The 17,473-nt window shown below is 45.2% G+C and overlaps 1 long non-coding RNA gene across 1 annotated transcript; it reads right to left on the bottom strand.

The window, feature by feature from the left end:
• Positions 1–16,730: 16,730 nt before the first annotated feature.
• On the bottom strand, positions 16,731–17,399 carry LOC125753395 (uncharacterized). Its single transcript, XR_007405104.1, has 2 exons — positions 17,035–17,399; positions 16,731–16,937 (listed from the first exon to the last, which is right to left on the bottom strand). It is a non-coding gene; the product is annotated as an uncharacterized LOC125753395 (long non-coding RNA).
• Positions 17,400–17,473: the final 74 nt, after the last annotated feature.

Here is a 17,473-nt window from a genome sequence, read left to right as displayed (position 1 = left end):
ACACCCCACTTACTGCAATGGACAGATAATCCAAGTGAAAGATTAATGAGGAAAGAAGGGCTTTGAATGACACACTGGATCAGATGGACTTCACAGATATATTCAGAACATTCCATCCTAAAGCAGCAGAATACACATTCTTCTCAAGTGCACATGGAACATTCTCCAGAATAGACCACATACTGGGTCACAAATCAGGTCTCAACCAGTACCAAAAGATTGGGATCATTCCCTGCATATTTTCAGAACTACAGTGCTTTGAAACTGGAACTCAATCATAAGAGGAAATTTGGAAAGAATTCAAATACATAGAGGCTAAAGAGCATCCTACTAAAGAATTAATGAGTCAACTAGGAAATTAAAAAAGAATTTTTTAAATTCATGGAAACAAATGAAAATGAAAACACAACTGTTCAAAACCTTTGGGGGAAAAAAAAACCTTTGGGATATAGCAAAGGTGGTCCTAAGAGGGAAGTATATAGCAACACAAGCCTTTCTCAGTAAACAAGAAGAGTCTCAAATACACAACCTAACCTTATACCTAAAGGAGCTGGAGAAAGAACAGCAAAGAAATCCTAAACCTAGCAGGAGAAGAGAACTAAGAAAGATTAGAGCAGAAATCAATGAAATAGAAACCAAAAGAACAGTAGAACAGATCAACTAAACCAAGAGCTAGCTCTTTGGAAGATTAAGTCTGGCCAGGGGTTTATCTATCTTCTTATCAAAAAGAAAAAAAAGAAGACTCAAATAAATAAAATAATGAATGAAAGAGGAGAGATCACAATCAACAATGAAGAAATGCAAACAATTTTAAGAACATATTATGAGCAACTACATGCCAACACATTAGGAAATCTGGAAGAAATGGATGCATTCCTAGAGATGTATAAACTACCAACACTGAAACAGGAAGAAATAAAAAATCTGAACAGAACCATAACCAGCAAGGAAATTGAAATAGTAATGAAAAAATATCCCAACAAACAAGAGTCCAGGGCCAGGTGGCTTCCCAGGAGAATTCTACCAAACATTTAAAGAAGAATTAATACCTATTTTTCTGAAACTATTTCAAAAAATAGAAATGAAAACCTCCAAACCCATCCTATGAGGCCAGCATCACCTTGATCCCAAAACCAAAGATCTCACCAAAAAGGAGAATTACAGACCAATATCCCTGATGAACACAGATGCCAAAATTCTCACCAAAATATTAGCCAATATGATCCAAGAGTACATTAAAAAGCTTACTCACCATGACCAAGTGGGATTTATTCCTGGGATGCAAGGGTGGTTCAACATCCACAAAGCAATCAATGTGATACACTACATTAATAAAAAAGACAAGAAACATATGATCCTCTCAATTAGTGCAGAAAAAGCATTTGACAAAGTGCAGCGTCCTTTCTTGATTAAAATGCTCCATAGTGTAGGGATGGAGGGAATATACCTCAATGTCATAAAAGCCATATATGAAAAGTCCACAGAGAATAATCATTCTCAATGGGGAAAAACTGAGAGCTTTTTCTCTAAGGTCAGGAACACGACAGGGATGTCCACTCTCACCACTGTTATTCAACATAGTAATAGAAGTCCTAGCCTCAGCAGTCAGACAACAAAAAGAAATAAAACTCATCCAAATTGGCAAAGAAGTCAAACTCTCACTCTTTTGCAGATGACATGATACTGTATATAGAAAACCCAAAAGACTCCACCCCAAGGTTGCTAGAACTCACATAGGAATTCAGCAATGTGGCAGGATATAAAATCAATGCACAGAAGTCAGTTGCATTTCTATACATTTACAATGAGATAGAAGAAAGAGAAATTAAGGAGTCAATCCCATTTACAATTACATTACAATTGCCTAAGATACCTAGGAATAAACCTAACCAAAGAGGCAAAACATCTGTACTCAGAAAACTATAGAACACTCAAAAAGAAGTTGAGGAAGACACAAAAAATGGAAGACACATTCCATGCTCATGGATTGGAAGAACAAACATTGCTAAAATGTCTATGCTACCCAGAGCAATTTATACATTCAATGCAATCCCTATAAAAATACCATCAACTTATTTCACGGAGCTGGAACAAAATAATCCTTAAATTTGTGTGGAACCAGAAAAGACCCCGAACAACCAGAGGAATGTTGGCATCACAGTGCAGGGCTTCAAGATCTATTATAAAGCTGTGATCGTCAAGACAGTGTGGTACCAGCACAAAAATACACACATAGATCAATGGGACAGAATAGAGAACCCAGAAATGGGCCCTCAATCTATGGTCAAGTCATCTTTGACAAAGCAGGAAAGAATATCCACTGGAAAAAGACAATCTCTTCAATAAATGGTGTTGGGAAAACTGGACAGCCACATGCAGAAGAATGAAACGGGACCATTTTTCTTACACCAGACACAAAAACAGATTCAAAATAAATGAAAGGCCTAAATGTGAGATAGGAATCCACCAAAATCCTATAGGAGAACCCAGGCAGCAACCTCTTTGACCTCGGCCACAGCAACTCCTTGCTGGACATGTCTTTAAAGGTGAGGGGGAAAAAGGCAAAAAAGGAAATATTGGGACTTCATCAAAATCAATGCTTTTGCACAGCAAAGGGGACAATCGATGAAACCAAAAGACAACCGACAGAATGGGAGAAGATATTTGGAAATGCCTTATCAGATAAAGGGCTAGTATCCAAGATCTATAAAGAACTTATCAAACTCAGCACCCAAAAAAACAAACAATCCAGTCATGAAATGGTCAGAGGACATGGACAGACATTTATCCAAAGAAGACCTACAAATAAATGGTCAATAGGCACATGAAAAAAATGCTCCACACCCCTCGTCATCAGGGAAATACAAATCAAAACCACAATGAGATCCCACCTCACACAGTCAGAATGGAGAAAATGAGTAAGTCAGGAAATGACAGATGTTGGCGAGGATGCAGAGGAAAGCGAGCCCTCATGCACATTGGTGGGAATGCAAGCTGGTGCAGCCACTGCGGAAAGCAGTGTGGAGGGTCCTCAAGAAGGTGAAAATAGAGCTACCCTATGACCCAGCAATTGCACTACTGGGTGTTCACCCCAAAGATACAGATGCAGTGATCTAAAGGGGCACCTGCACCCCAATGTTCGTAGCAGCAGTGTCCACAATAGCCCAACTGTGGAAGGAGCCTCGGTGTCCACTGACAGATGATGGATAGAGAAGCTGTGGTCTGTGTGTACAATGGGTATTACTCAGCCGTCAGAAAGGATGAAATCTTGACATCTGCAACAACAGGGATAAAACTAGAGGATATTACGCGGAGTGAAATAAGTCAATCAGAGAAAGACAATTATCACATGATCTCATTCATATGTGGAAATCAAGAAACAAAACGGAGGATCATAGGGGAAGAGAGGGGAAAATAAAACGAGAAGAAATCAGAGAGGGAGACAAACCATAAAAGACTCTTATTCATAGGAAATAAACCGAGGGTCACTGGAGGGGACGGGAAGTGGGGGAGAGGGTACCTGGGTGATGGACATGAAGGAGGGCATGTGATGTAACAAGCACTGTGTATTTTATAAGACTAATGCGTTACTGAACTCTACTTCTGAAACCAATAATACATTATATGTTAATTGGATTTAAATATGATTTTTAAACACTTTTAAAAATCATATAAAAATTAGTTTGTACAAAAAGTTTGGTCAAATCTTGATCAGCTGGATTCTGGTTAAGGAAAATGTTATATATATATATATATTTTTTTTTTTTTGGAAAATGTTATATTTTTAAACAAACCCTTTTAACACTGGGAAAAAATTTAAAGATTTTAAAAATTAGAATTTATTCTTTAATTCAAATAAACTGTTAACACATTTTGAGTAATAGAGTAAAGACCACTGAGACATAAATAATGCAAATCTTGTAAAAAGCAGTTAAGATTAAAACTCTGCCATGCTAATAGAAACTTTTCATTATGTAAATTTTACTCATTTACTTATGCAGTATAATGTGGGGGTACAATTTTAAGTTATTCATGAAGCAAAGGTGATGCTAAAAGGAATGGCACTCCTTTGGTACATGGTGTGCATATGTATGCTGAACTCTGGTGTTTGGAAATAAATACAAATCACGTATAAAAAAATAGTGTATATAGTAAGGATAATAATAAAGTCCTATATGTAGAACAAATATATAAAAAGTTTTTTTGGAATAAGCAAGTTTTGTGTTTCCACCCTCCTGGGATCCAGGTTCCTAAATTTATGACGTGCTGTAAGATATAAAAGTTAAAGAATCACTACTCCGGAAGGTAGAATTTTGGAGAAAAAGAATAGTACAGGATGACAGTGCTTCTGTGAATTGTGAACTTCAGGAAACATGCATAACATAACATCAGTTTGGTATTGGTAGATTTTGTGAATTCTGCTGTTCATTCAAAAGTAGGTATTATTGCTAGACGTGTTCACCCCGAGGCTAGAGAATTGGGAAAACCAGCAGCAGCGCTGCCCCGTGGTAGGCCTGCAAGTGATGCAGGCCCCCGTGGTTAGGCAAGTGATGCTGTGCTTTGGGTTCCCCAAGTGGGCGGCTGGGGCAGCGGCACCGAAACAGGTGCGGGCGAGAAGCCGCAGGGCGGCCAGGTAGTCCAGCAGCACCGGTATATTACGTCATTACTTGGGAGATGAATGGATAGACACGCCTGGGGCTTCTGGGGCTCCTGATTTTCGGGGGGGGGGGGCACAGATCATCTAAGGAAATGCGTTAGTGGGGCGGCTGCAGGGACTGGTAGGACATGACGGGGTCCTGGTTTCACAGAACCCACAGCTAGGGCAGCCCGGGGCCCAGCGGTGGAGCGCCCGCCTCCGGCCCAGGCCAGTCACCCCGGGGTCCCGGGATCGAGTCCCAGGCTGGACTCCTTGCAGGGGGCCTGCTGCTCCCTTGGCCTGGGTCTCTGCCTCTCTCTCTCTCTCTCTCTCTCTAGGTCTATCATAAATAAATAAATCTTAAAAAAAAAATAAAAAGAAAAACAAAGTGTCTGTTTAGAAAGAACCCAGAGCTCTGTCGTTTTGAATGGAGTAGAGCACCTGTGTATTTTCCTGCTTCTGCCAGGAGATGGTCACTCCCCTCCCCTCCCCTCCCCTCCCCCCCCATCTGCACACTCCCCCCTCCACTGTGCTGCTATGGAAGAGAGCAGGAGGAAATCTTAAATTGTACATCCCCACGTACACTCAGCCAGCCACCCGCCCCCAAAAAAAAACCTCCCTTAAAACAAGAACAGACACTTGAAAAATGCTTCTGTGCGTCTCTCTGGGTCTCTCATGAATAAATGAATCTTTTTTAAAAAATAAATAAAAATGCTTGTGCGGCCTTTGACTGGTATTTTTAAAGCAGAGGAAAGGAGAGGCGGGCTCGACCAACCAGGACAGCGAGGTGAGTCAGAGAGAGCCCGGGAGGAGGGGCGAGGCGAGCGGGGCCGGGGGCCGGGAACGCGGGCACAGGTGCGCGGGGGCGGAGGGGGCGGGGCCTCGGGGAAGGGGCGGGGCCTCAGGAAGGGCCGCCGGGCGGCGAGGGGGCGTGGCCGCGGGTTGGAGGGGGCGGGGCGACGGGCTGGGAGGGGGCGGGGCGTCGCGGGAGGCGGGGAGGCGGGGCCGCGAGACGGGGCCCTCCCGGCGGCGGGGCTTGGGGGGTGCCCGACCGCTTCAGGCCGGGCGAGGTGTCCGCCTTCGGCTGAGGCGCCCTGACCTTCACGCCGGGTCCCGGGAGCGACCCGGCCGCCCCCCGCCCCGCCCCGCCCCCCTCCCCCGCCGCCCGGGGCCGCCCTGCAGCGGGCCGCGTTCCCGGACGTGGAGCCGGACCACCCGCGGCCCGGCCTAACCCGCCACTAGGTCGCGGCTCCCGGGTGGGCGCCCGCCGAGCCCCGCCTCCGACCCACCGGGAACGGGGCGCCGGGCCCGCCCCTGCTCGGAACCGGAAGGGCGTGAAGACCCGGGAAATGACCAGACGCTTCCTTTACAGCTCGAGGCCCGGCCACGCCCGGCCCCCGCCCGGCCCCCGCCGCTGACGTCACAAGCGGCCGGCGCCGCGGGGGGCGCTGGGAGGCCGGCGGCTACGTCACGGCCGCTCCGGACCGGAAGTTAGATCCGGCCCCTGGCGGAGGGAGCCGCCGCCGCGAGAAGGCAGAGCGCGCTGCGCATGCGCGCGGCGGCCCCGGCCGGCGGGTCGGGCTGCGGTGTGGGCCTCGGCTCCCCGGGCGCGCCCTGGCCCCCCCCCCCCCCCCGGCGGCGGTGGAGCCGTTCCTCCCCGGCGCCTCCGGCGGCCCAGCCTGGCCGGCCTCCTTGCGTGAGCTCGGCGCACGTCCGCGGGCCGACCGGGAGGCCGGCGGGGTCACGGGGTGTGGACACGCACGCTTTCACCGAGAGCAAGCACGGGGGAGGGGCTTTGCCGTCGCCCCCCCACGGTGGAGCCCTCGCGTGCGGATTGCGACTGCCGCGCTACCCGTGTGTGATGCCTTCTCGCCGGCTCGCGGCACGTTAGGGGGCTGCGTGCTGGCAAGAGCGAGCAGAGGGCCGCGCAGCGCACCGTGCACCGTGCAGCTCACCGGGCAGCGCACCGTGCATCGTGCAGCTCACCGGGCAGCGCATCGTGCACCGTGCAGCTCACCGGGCAGCTCACCGGGCAGCGCATCGTGCACCGTGCAGCTCACCGAGCAGCGCACCGTGCATCGTGCAGCTCACCGGGCAGCGCATCGTGAACCGTGCAGCTCATCGTGAAGCTCACGGTGCATCATGCAGCGCACTGTGCAGGGCATCGTGCACCGTACAGCGCATCGTGGCCTGCGCGCCTAGAACCAGTTCCTGAAGCTGCGGGGCGGGGGATCGGAGCCTCTCCAGCCTGTGTGCTCTCCGCGGCCACGCTTCTCCCCGAACTTCCCCTCCCCAGGGAAGAGGCCAGCGTGGAACGTCGGGGTCTAGAGATGCAGAACTGAGCTCAAAAAAAGTGTGCCTAATGCAGCGCAGCTCCAGAAGTAGCTTTGAAGTTTGAAGCCCTGATGGTCCCGAAGGAACGAATGAATGACATACATACATACGTGAATAAATGAACGTACAATTTCCCCCTTAGGTCTCCATCCCGAAAATTAAGTATACGCTAGAGATTCTTAAATGTGCGGGCAAAGCAGCGACCCAGCACACACCTGCCGGCCCGTGCTTCCCACCGGAGACCCTAACGGAGTTGTTTTTGCGGTTCCGGTGACCTACATGCAAACGTGCCGCATTGCATAAAGCGATTGCGTGTCACCTGTAATTGCTCTCGACGTGTAGGATTCAAATACCTCTGCATTCTTTCCTGACTTGTGAATAGAAAAATCATGTTCTGTGGTTGTTTTAAGGAACCGCAGACAGCAACAGTGTGTCACTGGCACTAGGAGGAAACCTTTCCCTCGGTTGAAACTAGACTAAGTCTCCAAGGACGTTAATGTCACAATGTATATGATTTAAGTCAATCTAAGTAACATTTATTCCAAAGCACCTTGGGGCTGGCGGGGGCGGGGGGGGGGAGCTGGAGAAAAGTTTGTTCTCTTAGTTACACAGTGTCCTGAGCTGCTTTCACTGAGAACAACTGTTACACTGTCCTGGAGAATGAGCTTCACAATGCGTTCTTCAGATGCTGTCATGGAAAGAACACTGGACTGGGCCTCAGAAAAACCGCAGTCCTTTTTTTTTTTTTTTTTTAAGCTTTTTATTCATTAAAATTAAAAGATTTTATTTATCCACGAGACACACACACACACACACACACAGAGGCAGAGACACAGGCAGAGGGAGAAGCAGGCTCCCTGCAGGGGCGGGATGCAGGACTTGATCCCGGGACCCGGATCAAGGCAGAGATGCTCCACCCTCCACCGCTGAGCACCCCCAGAGGCCCCAGAAAAGCCAGAGTTCTCATCTCACTGCTAACACTCCATCTAACGTCTTGGGCATTTCAGATCTCTGAACTTTCCTTTCCTCACTTTAAATGTGATCTTTGTCCTTTTCCCGAATTCTCCTGTGGTATTTTGCTCTCTGTTTTACTCTGGTGAGCTCACTACTTGTGGCCTTTGTACCTAGCAATGCTACCGTTTATTGGATACTAACTGGAAATTTGTTGAAATAATCCTTTCCAACTCTAAGGTTTCAACTGGGCTATTTTTCTTCTTTGAAACAATGTACATAAGATGATATTGAGAATGCTATTGCCCAAGAATCATCCCACAGGTTACTTATTACGAAGGTGTTAAGGTATGTTTACAGTGGATTAATCTGGTGGATACCACCTTTAACCGAATCATCAAAAATAACCAAAAATTGGACAATAGTTTGACATTCTAGGCCCCTTGCAGTGAAACTTGGAGGACACATCATCTATAGAGCATTCCTGGAAAAATGTTCAATCTGAACCTAATCATAATCTAATCACAATCCGACAGACAAATCCAGACTGAGGGACATGTTGCAAAATCATTGGCCTGGAATCATGAAAAATCTAATAAAAGACAAAAACCCCAAGGGAATTATTCTAGATTAAAAAGGCATGACAACTATATATAGAGAACTTGACGGAGAAGCTCATTTATTTTTGTTATAATATCCAAAACAGCCAAAGTGCTCCTCGGATTGATTCCTAGAGTTACTTCTTGTTCCTGCTAAGAAAACTAATTAAACTAATTAAAACTAATTAAATGAGTAGTGCTTCAGAAAAGCTGATTCTTAATATTATTAATATTTGTATTAGTGATTTATATTATAATGTATATTATTAATAATCAATTCTTAATTCCTAAATGTTTCTTCAGTGAAAGTTTGCTTATGCTGAATGCTTATTGGAAATAGAAAACACTAGTAAATGGAATCAGCTACTTCATTGCTCAAAATAAAATTATAACTCTCAATCCTTAAAAGAAAAACAGTATTTTTTTAATGTAATTTTCAGGGACTCACTAGGTCCTTTCTAGTTTTAATTCCTAACCCCAGCAAGAGGGAAAGAAACAGAATAATAAAGTAAAAATGAAACTACTAGAAAAATTTGAGGAAGTAAGTGTCCTTAATATTACTTTCTGATTTATAGCTCTTCATTTTCTTGAGGTAATCACTGCTGTTCAATAAAAACTCAACTAAGTGAAAAAAAATTCAACTGAGTAAATTTTAAAGATCTAATTGGCTTTATTGAATGATTTATCAATTGGGCAGTATTCCATCTAGCAAATAGAAGATCCAAAGAGCTACAGAAAAGGAAAGACTTAAAAGCCAGAGAAGGAATGAGACAAGGAAGTCATAAGTAGGAAAGAAAAAAAAAAAAAAAAAAGGATTATCTCAGGTAAGGTCACCTTCCTTTGAGGCAAAGAGGCCTATTAGACAAATTACCTCACTACTGCCAACCAAGAAATTCCAGACTGATGGGTTAAGATTACATTCCTGGAGGAGGCTGAAACTGCAATTAAGTTAGATGTTAGTTTTGGCTTGGTGATGTGGACTTAGCACTAGTGACTCCACTTTACATTGCTTTAGATCCTCCCGAGCTCCCGGGAGCCCCCATAAATGAAGGTCTGTTCCTCAGCCCTTCTAGACCCTGCTCATCCCTGCAGCATCTTAGTCCCTGGCGTACATGCACAACACACATATGCCATATTCTAGCACACCATAATATTCCCTGTGTTGGTCTTTCAGTTAAGAGAGGTTTAAGCTTACGTGAAAAAAAGGAAGTTGTTTGTTCACGTAATTGAAAATGCCAGGGCTAGAAGACAGGGTAGGGCTACAGGCAAGTCTTAAATGAAGTCTTTGGGTTCGGTTTCCATCTCTGGTCTCTGCTGGCTCCATTCTCAAACGGATTCCCCAGTATTAAGATGGCACTCTGTAGGTCTGGGCTTACGTCTCCACTCTTGACAATCCCAGAAGGGACAAATACTTCTTTCTTCTCCCCTAGCCAGGGTTACAGCAGAAGTCCTGGACTTAAATGACATCCTGAACCAAACACTGGGAGGAAGTGAAGGGGGTGGGGTGGGAGGGTCAGAAATGCTGATTGGTATGTAAACTAGGGAAGAGGTCAGCCCTACCCAAACCACCTACACTGAGAATGGAGAAGTTGTGGGTCCCCAAGGGAAAATGGAAGAAGGAGACTAAATGCTAGACAGGCTGAAACAACAGACGTCCACTATCTTTCTCAGCTCACCTAGCAATTTCAAAATACTCGTCTGCACTTTTCCTTCTGACAAATGCCTATGTAGGCTTTAAAATCCAGATCACATATCGCCTCCTTTTTGCCACCTTCTTTGTTGTTTGTCCATAAAACTACCTCACCCCCGGAACCACTTCTCTATCTTGTATCTATATGTCTATTATCAGACTGAAATTTTTTAGACAATTGCAATTATACAAGAAATGATTTTTCACTATTTTAAAAAATGCAAAGAATACCAGTCAAAGAATGGCCCATGGGCTGGCCACAAACTCCGAACTCTTTGTTATGGGTATTTAATGAGGTAAGTACCGGAATTGAGAGTGTCTAGAAATTGTTGTGACAATTTGACAAAGTAACTTTACATTTGTGGAATCTACTAATAATTCAGATTTGCATTTTCAAAATCTTAAAAATTCATTTCACTAGTAACTCATATATATGTAGTTTATTTCATATAAAAAGGATCACATTACACACATGGTGCTGGAATGTTCTTTTGTTCACTTAGTAATGTGCCAAGGAGCCTTCCGCTTAACAAAAAAATTCGTCAAAATTATCACACTTGTATATCTGTGTATCGTCTACAAGCTCCTTGAAGCCAGAATCTACCTTCTTATTTATCACCATATCCCCAATGCTTAGAATAGAGCCAGTACTTAGTTCTCAACAAATAAATAAGAGATTAAAGATGAATGAATGAATGAATGAATGGGTACAATCTGTTGACAGCTGCTAGATCTTACAGGCATTTTTTTTTTTATTTTAAAGGGCACATTTTTTAAAAATTTTTATTTATTTATTTATGATAGTCACAGAGAGAGAGAGAGAGAGGCAGAGATATAGGCAGAGGGAGAAGCAGGCTCCATGCACCGGCAGCCCGACGTGGGATTCGATCCCGGGTCTCCAGGATCGCGCCCTGGGCCAAAGGCAGGCGCCAAACCGCTGCGCCACCCAGGGATCCCAGATCTTACAGGCATTAACCATTGTCCAACACCAGGTAAGTAATCTGCATTTCCAAGGACTGGAAAATGAACTAACATAGAACCATTTCATCTAACAAACTATTTTGTGGTAGGCGTTATCAGTATCATTTTATTGGTGAGAAACTGCCTAAAGGATTTAAGCAAATGAAGTAATTTGCCAAAAGTTACACATCTGTATGGCTATTGAGCAACAGGGTTTTTCCCCCAGTGAGTTAACCCTAGAACCTCCAGTACTCTCAATCACTGAATTCCACTTCCTCCATACCGGGAGTTTTAACAGACATAAAATCATCTCGTGTGCTTTAAAGCCTTCCTGCTCAGTACAGCACTTGGCCTAGCAGTTTCAGCATTACTCATGAGTTTTTTAGAATTGGGACTCACAGGCTCCACCCGGGTGGAGCATCTTAAGTCTGAGGAGCATTTCTTAAATAATACCAGGAAATAGCTAATCTTGCTGTGTTGGTTTTCTATAATTGCTATAAAGAATTACAACAAATCTAGTGGCTTACATCATCGAAAACTATCACCTTATTGTTCTATAGTCAGAAGCCCCAAATTAGCACCAGTGGGCCAAAACCCAGGTGCTGGCAGGGCCACAATCCCGTGATGTAGTCTGTTTGGAGGTCACACCAACAAGCTCTTACTACTGTTGGATAGATGACTAAAACCAAGACTAGTTGGCCAATTTCTGACACTAAATACCATACAGAATGAACCCATCCAAGGATGGCCCTCACTGAATTATTCACAATCAGCAAATATTAATGAGCAGCTACTACCTCCTCCTTGGATCTTACTTTCCTTATGTGAAAAAGAGATCAGAGCAAGTACTAACTAATATTAGTCTAGCTCCAGAAGCAAACTTGTGGTTTTGGTGGCTTTACCGTTGTTTATCTAATTGCCACTGGCCTTAACTCTTAGTCGCACATGACCAGTTTCTGGACACACCTCCAAAAACTGCTCCAGAGCCTCTGTCTACACTCAAACATCAAACTACTCCACTGTGAGCTCCTGTCCCTACACCACAACTCTGGTTACAACTGTGACAACTGGCCTCCTGCTCTGCAGCTCATGCCTACATAGAACAGAGCTTGTGGGTGAGGTAAGTAGCCCCCCAAAAGGACACAGAATGGAGAAGTGGAAACATGGCTGAGCGCTGCGAAGAGAACAGGACAAATGGGGACCTCCATCAGGGAGTGCAGCAGCTCTCAGTCAGGGTGAGATGGCTACGGTGGGAGCACAGACACTTGAGGACGGAACTGGCTGCTGCACAGAAGGGAAAAGGCAAGACCAGGCCTTCCTATGCCAGGCAATAGGGAAAAGGGCAGTTCAGTTCCAGGAGTTCTGATTAACTGCCTTCCATAGGGACAGTGTCTGTGGACAATGAAAAATCAAAACTGGTCCTATTTTTAAGGAGTCAAGAAACACATCCATGAAGTTACCAAGTAACAATGCGTAACAGTGTCAAAATGTGTCCAAATGTATATTAGAGACCATGAGTGCTAGGAGGGGATGTAAAGAAGGGGGAAGCTTGCTCAGGTAGGGAAGGCTTCTGTTCTGGCAAGAGGTACAGCTTCATTTAGATCTCAAAAAAACAAAAACAAAAACAAAAACAAAAAAACAAAAAAGGAAGGATTTGCTAACAGAGAGGAAGAGTAAGAATGTTGCAGGCTTGAGAAATAGAGTAAGACAAAATGTGAAATCAGGAAGGTAAACTGCATGCCTGTTAGGAGACACACGCAGCTAATCTCGGTTCAGGCAGAGACGCGGAAGGGAACAAGGCAAGGTGGTAATTTGATAAGGAAATGAGTGACAAGGCAAGTTTAAACTTTTTTTTAAAGTTTATTAATATTTAAGTAATCTCTACACCAACATGGGGCTCCAGCTAAGGACCCCACCATCGAGAGTCATAAACTCCTCCAATCCAGCCAGGCAGAGGCCGGGGCAAGTTTATTATCATACAAAGCCCCAACTGCCAAGAGGTGTTTGATCTCTCTTCTTTATTTCCAAAGATTCTGAGAAAGCGAGGGGAGGAAACTGATATTTCAAAGATTAATTTAGAAATTTCCCTGGATGAATGAGGAATGGGTGAGAATGGACTCAAGGAGACCACTTAGAAAGATACGATAATGGTCCGGACACGAGGAACAGCAGATTCAAGAACAATTTCCTTTCTTGAAGGAGTAACAGGACTAGGTGACTAAAATAAAGAAGAAATGAAGAACCAAAGATGAGTCTGAGGTTCAAGATGTTTGCATGAGCAGAGTCACAGAAGTTTAGACTTGCAAGGGGTCCCGTTTGACTCCCTCACTGTTAAGAAATGAGACAACTGTACAATTGCTTAAAATCTCAGAACTAGTTCCCAGCAGAGCCAGCAGCAGAAATGTCCCGGCCAGGGCTACCGTGAGATTTACCAAGCAGTATAAGGCTAAGGGGTAATTACACATAAATCTTTTCAGAATAACTATTTAATGACGAGAGCAACCAGACCAGGATCTATTGTCATATAACCACAAGACTTAATTAAAAAAAAAAAAAAAAATCCTGTAGCCCCATTAATAGTTCATGGGCAAAGTTGAATATTCTAAGATCTCTGCTATAAATAGAAACTTGACGAGTGATTTCCTAAGGTTGTAAGTTCTCCATGAGCACACTGACCATCAGGACCTATCCCTCCTCTGCCTGCTTTTTGCACCACTGACTGGTCATCTTAGCATTTATCGCTTGTGTACCATTCCCTTTATTAAATGTGTGGCTTCTTGGGGCAGCGGGGTGGCTGGGTCAGCTGAGCATCGGGCTGTTGGTTTTGGCTCAGGTTACAATCTCAAGGGTCGTCATGTCAGGCTCCGCACTCAGTGGGGAGTCTGCCTGAGATTCTCTCCTCTGCCCTTTCCCTACCCACCTCTCTCTCTCAAATAAATAAAAATAAATCTTTAAAAAAAAAAAAAAAGAAAGTATAGCTTCTTCTGGTGGGGACTTATCCTTTATTTTCCTTTAACCTAAATTAGTGTCGGAATTAAACTCTGATGAACACCGATTACTGAAGGAATTAGTGAGATTCTATCCATGACGGTTTTAGGATTAAGGAAGCTGAAAGTTTAAATAACAATGAAAAACAGGATCCCCAGAGAGGCTACAGAGTTTAATGGAACAAGAACTGATTAAAGCATCCAGAACGTGATTCTTCAGTAGTAACAGGAAGGCCACTGATAATTCCAATTGTCCCTTTTAAGCCCTGAAGCCTGTGGGGCTAAAATAGTAAAAACTGCGACTTTACTCTAGTTATTACGGATTCCCTTTTAGACGTGGGTGAACTCATGGCCTACTAAGAAGGTTCAGGCAGAGACGCGGAAGGGAACAAGGCAAGGTGGTAATTTGATAAGGAAATGAGTGACAAGGCAAGTTTAAACTTTTTTTTTAAGGTTTATTAATATTTAAGCACAGACACTTAAATATTAGGACCCGTTTGATGAGAAAGAATATATAAAATGTATTACAGACACACCATTCCATTTTTATTTCGAAAGACAAAGAACTCAAACATTGACCTTCCTAATGGAACCCTCTCGCTTGCCTGAATGCACTTCTGATGCTTGCATACAATTAAAACGTATGCTTTACTCTTCCCAGTTCTGCAACCTTTATAACTTGGAATAGGTCTTAGTCTTTCTACATTTTCACATTGATGTTTTGGATGTAGGTATATGGAAAAACAACTTTTTTCTGAAATAACTTAGAAACAATGTAACAATGTTCTAAACCATGATTTTTCTGGAATTTGACCCTGAAAACAATTTTTTTTTAAACCCGTCTTTAGACAACCTTGTGGAGCAGAACCACTAGACCTATTGCATTCCATCCTCTGAATTAGTCATTTTTTTAAGTCAAAATAAAAAGTAACATCAGTTTGATGACTTAATGATAAACAAAATGTTGGCCCACTTCCTCTACCAACTTTGTTGAAACTGCAGGGATGAACGGTGAAGATATTCACGTCTGTTGAATATAAGACGGGGAACGGTCAGAAGAGTAGGAAATAGGCCTGAAGCGAAGAGTAGTCGGGGTGTTTCTGCTCTCCTGGAATGAATGTCAGGCACAGGAGGTGGGGAGCAGGGAGATAAAATATCGGGGAGAGCAAGGAACCCCTCTTCCTCCCAGAACTCCCTCCTATGCTTGTGAACTTTTAAATATCATGGACCTAGAGACTATAAAAATATATTATAAAATAAATCAAGATATCACCATGTCAGCGCGTATTGGAGCGGCAGGGTGGGAAGAGCCTCCAAAGAGAAAAAAATTCCATTAAAAGATCTTTAAAATAAATTAAACTGGTCAGCCTGGGTGGCTCAGTGGTTTAGCGCCGCCTTCACCCCAGGGTGTGTTCCTCCCGGCTTGGAGCCTGCTCCTCCCTCTGCCTGTGTCTCTGCCTCTCACTCTCTCCCCCCCCACCCCCCCTCCCCCCCGCTTTCATGAATAAATAAAATCTTTAAAAATAATTAATTAAACTACTCTCAGGTCATTACAAACACAGGTGATTTCATTGAAACTCAGCGATTCGATGAAACATATTACCAATTACACCTTTTCTTGTCTGAAATAATGGAAGACTCCCAAGCAATTGCAAGAATAGCGGAGTATCATTGATCCAGGTCTCCCCAACACTGCTATCTTACGTGACCACGGCAGGTTATCAGAAGCGTATCATCAATTAGTTTTTGAAGATCCTGAAGTCTTCTTTTTCTTTTTCTTTTTCTTTTTTTTTTTTTTTTTTTTGATCCTGAAGTTTTCAAAGTTAGTAGTATTTTTAAGATCCCTTTCGGATACTGGGAAGGGAGGTTTCCTTGGAAACAGCCGGGTCAGAAAGGTCAAGGAGATAATGGTCAGAGAGGTTAAGTGCTTGAGCCAGCGCCAGAATTGCACTCTCTTGGAATACTACTACTTTTTTTTTTTTAAGGTTTTATTTATTCATGAGAGACAGAGAGAGAGAGAGGCAGAGACACGGGCACAGGGTGATGTGGGACTCGACCCCGGGATCCTGGGGTCACGCCCTGGGCTCAAGGCAGGCTCTAAACCGCTGAGCCACCTGAGGATCCCCTCTTGGGATACTACTTCTCAACCCTGCCTGCGCCCTCGAGGCCCTGGAGGATGTGAAAATCCAAACACTGGCTGGGCCCACCCTCAGTTAATCACACCAGCCTCCGCAGGTAAGGCTCAAGCATCAGTAGGTCTTCAGACCTCCACAGACTGCAACTCCAAGTCAAGGTTTCAGAACCGCTCTGCAAGGATTTACCAAATAGAATAGATTTAACGCTTAAAAAAAAAAAAGAAAGAAAGAAAGAAAGAAAGAAAGAAAGAAAGAAAGAAAGAAAGAAAAAGAAAAAAGAGGGGATCCCTGGGTGGCGCAGCGGTTTGGCGCCTGCCGTTGGCCCAGGGCCCGATCCTGGAGACCCAGGATCGAGTCCCACGTCGGGCTCCCGGTGCATGGAGCCTGCTTCTCCCTCTGCCCGTGTCTCTGCCTCTCTCTCTGTGTCTCTGTGTGACTATCATAAATAAAAATTAAAAAAAAAAAAAAAAGAGGTCTCTGAGTATGTGTTGCTTCAGTGATGTCACTGACAAATACCAAAATGCATGGACTTCCTTTGCTCCGGAGATGCCAGGGTGGGTGCGCCTGTCGTCCGAGGCAGGTGGGAGTCCAGGTGAGAGTCCGCGGGGCGTCTCATCCCCCCCCAAGCCTCTCCGGGGGTCAAGCCTGGGACAGAACGATGGAGAGTTGGAGCCTACGCAGCCCTACTCACTGTCTCCCAACGCTAGACCCCAGGAGACTTCATCCGTGGGGTCCCTTTTACCTCGAATTTGGGGACATTCCGGGAGTCGCTGGCCAACATCCCAGGGCACCAAAAACAACAACGATAACAACAAAATAAAATACAAAAACCAAAACACCACCCTAGGAGGTGGACGTCTCCCACCCTGCCTAAGCGCGCGGAGCCCGAAGGAGCCCCCTGATCCCCGGGCCGCGCGGCGCCTGGCAAGTCGCCGCCGTCCTCCCGGAGCCCGGGCTGCTCCGGGCCGCGGCACTGAGTCTCGCAGGCGGACGGGCGGCGGACGCCCCGCGGGAGCCCAGGCCCCTGTCCCGCCGAGCGGGGCGGCCAGGACCGCAGCGACCCCGCAGAGCCCACCGCCCGCAGAGCTCGAGGCCCCGCAGAGCCCGAGGCCCCGCAGAGCCCGAGGCCCGCAGAGCTCAAGGTCCTGCAGCGCCCCCCCCCCCCCAGCGCCCGACGTCCG

The sequence above is a fragment of the Canis lupus genome, chromosome 23, assembly GCF_003254725.2.
Source record: "Canis lupus dingo isolate Sandy chromosome 23, ASM325472v2, whole genome shotgun sequence".
Taxonomy (NCBI): domain Eukaryota; kingdom Metazoa; phylum Chordata; class Mammalia; order Carnivora; family Canidae; genus Canis; species Canis lupus.
Note: the sequence above shows the minus strand (reverse complement) of the source record. Positions and strands in the feature narration are given on the sequence as shown.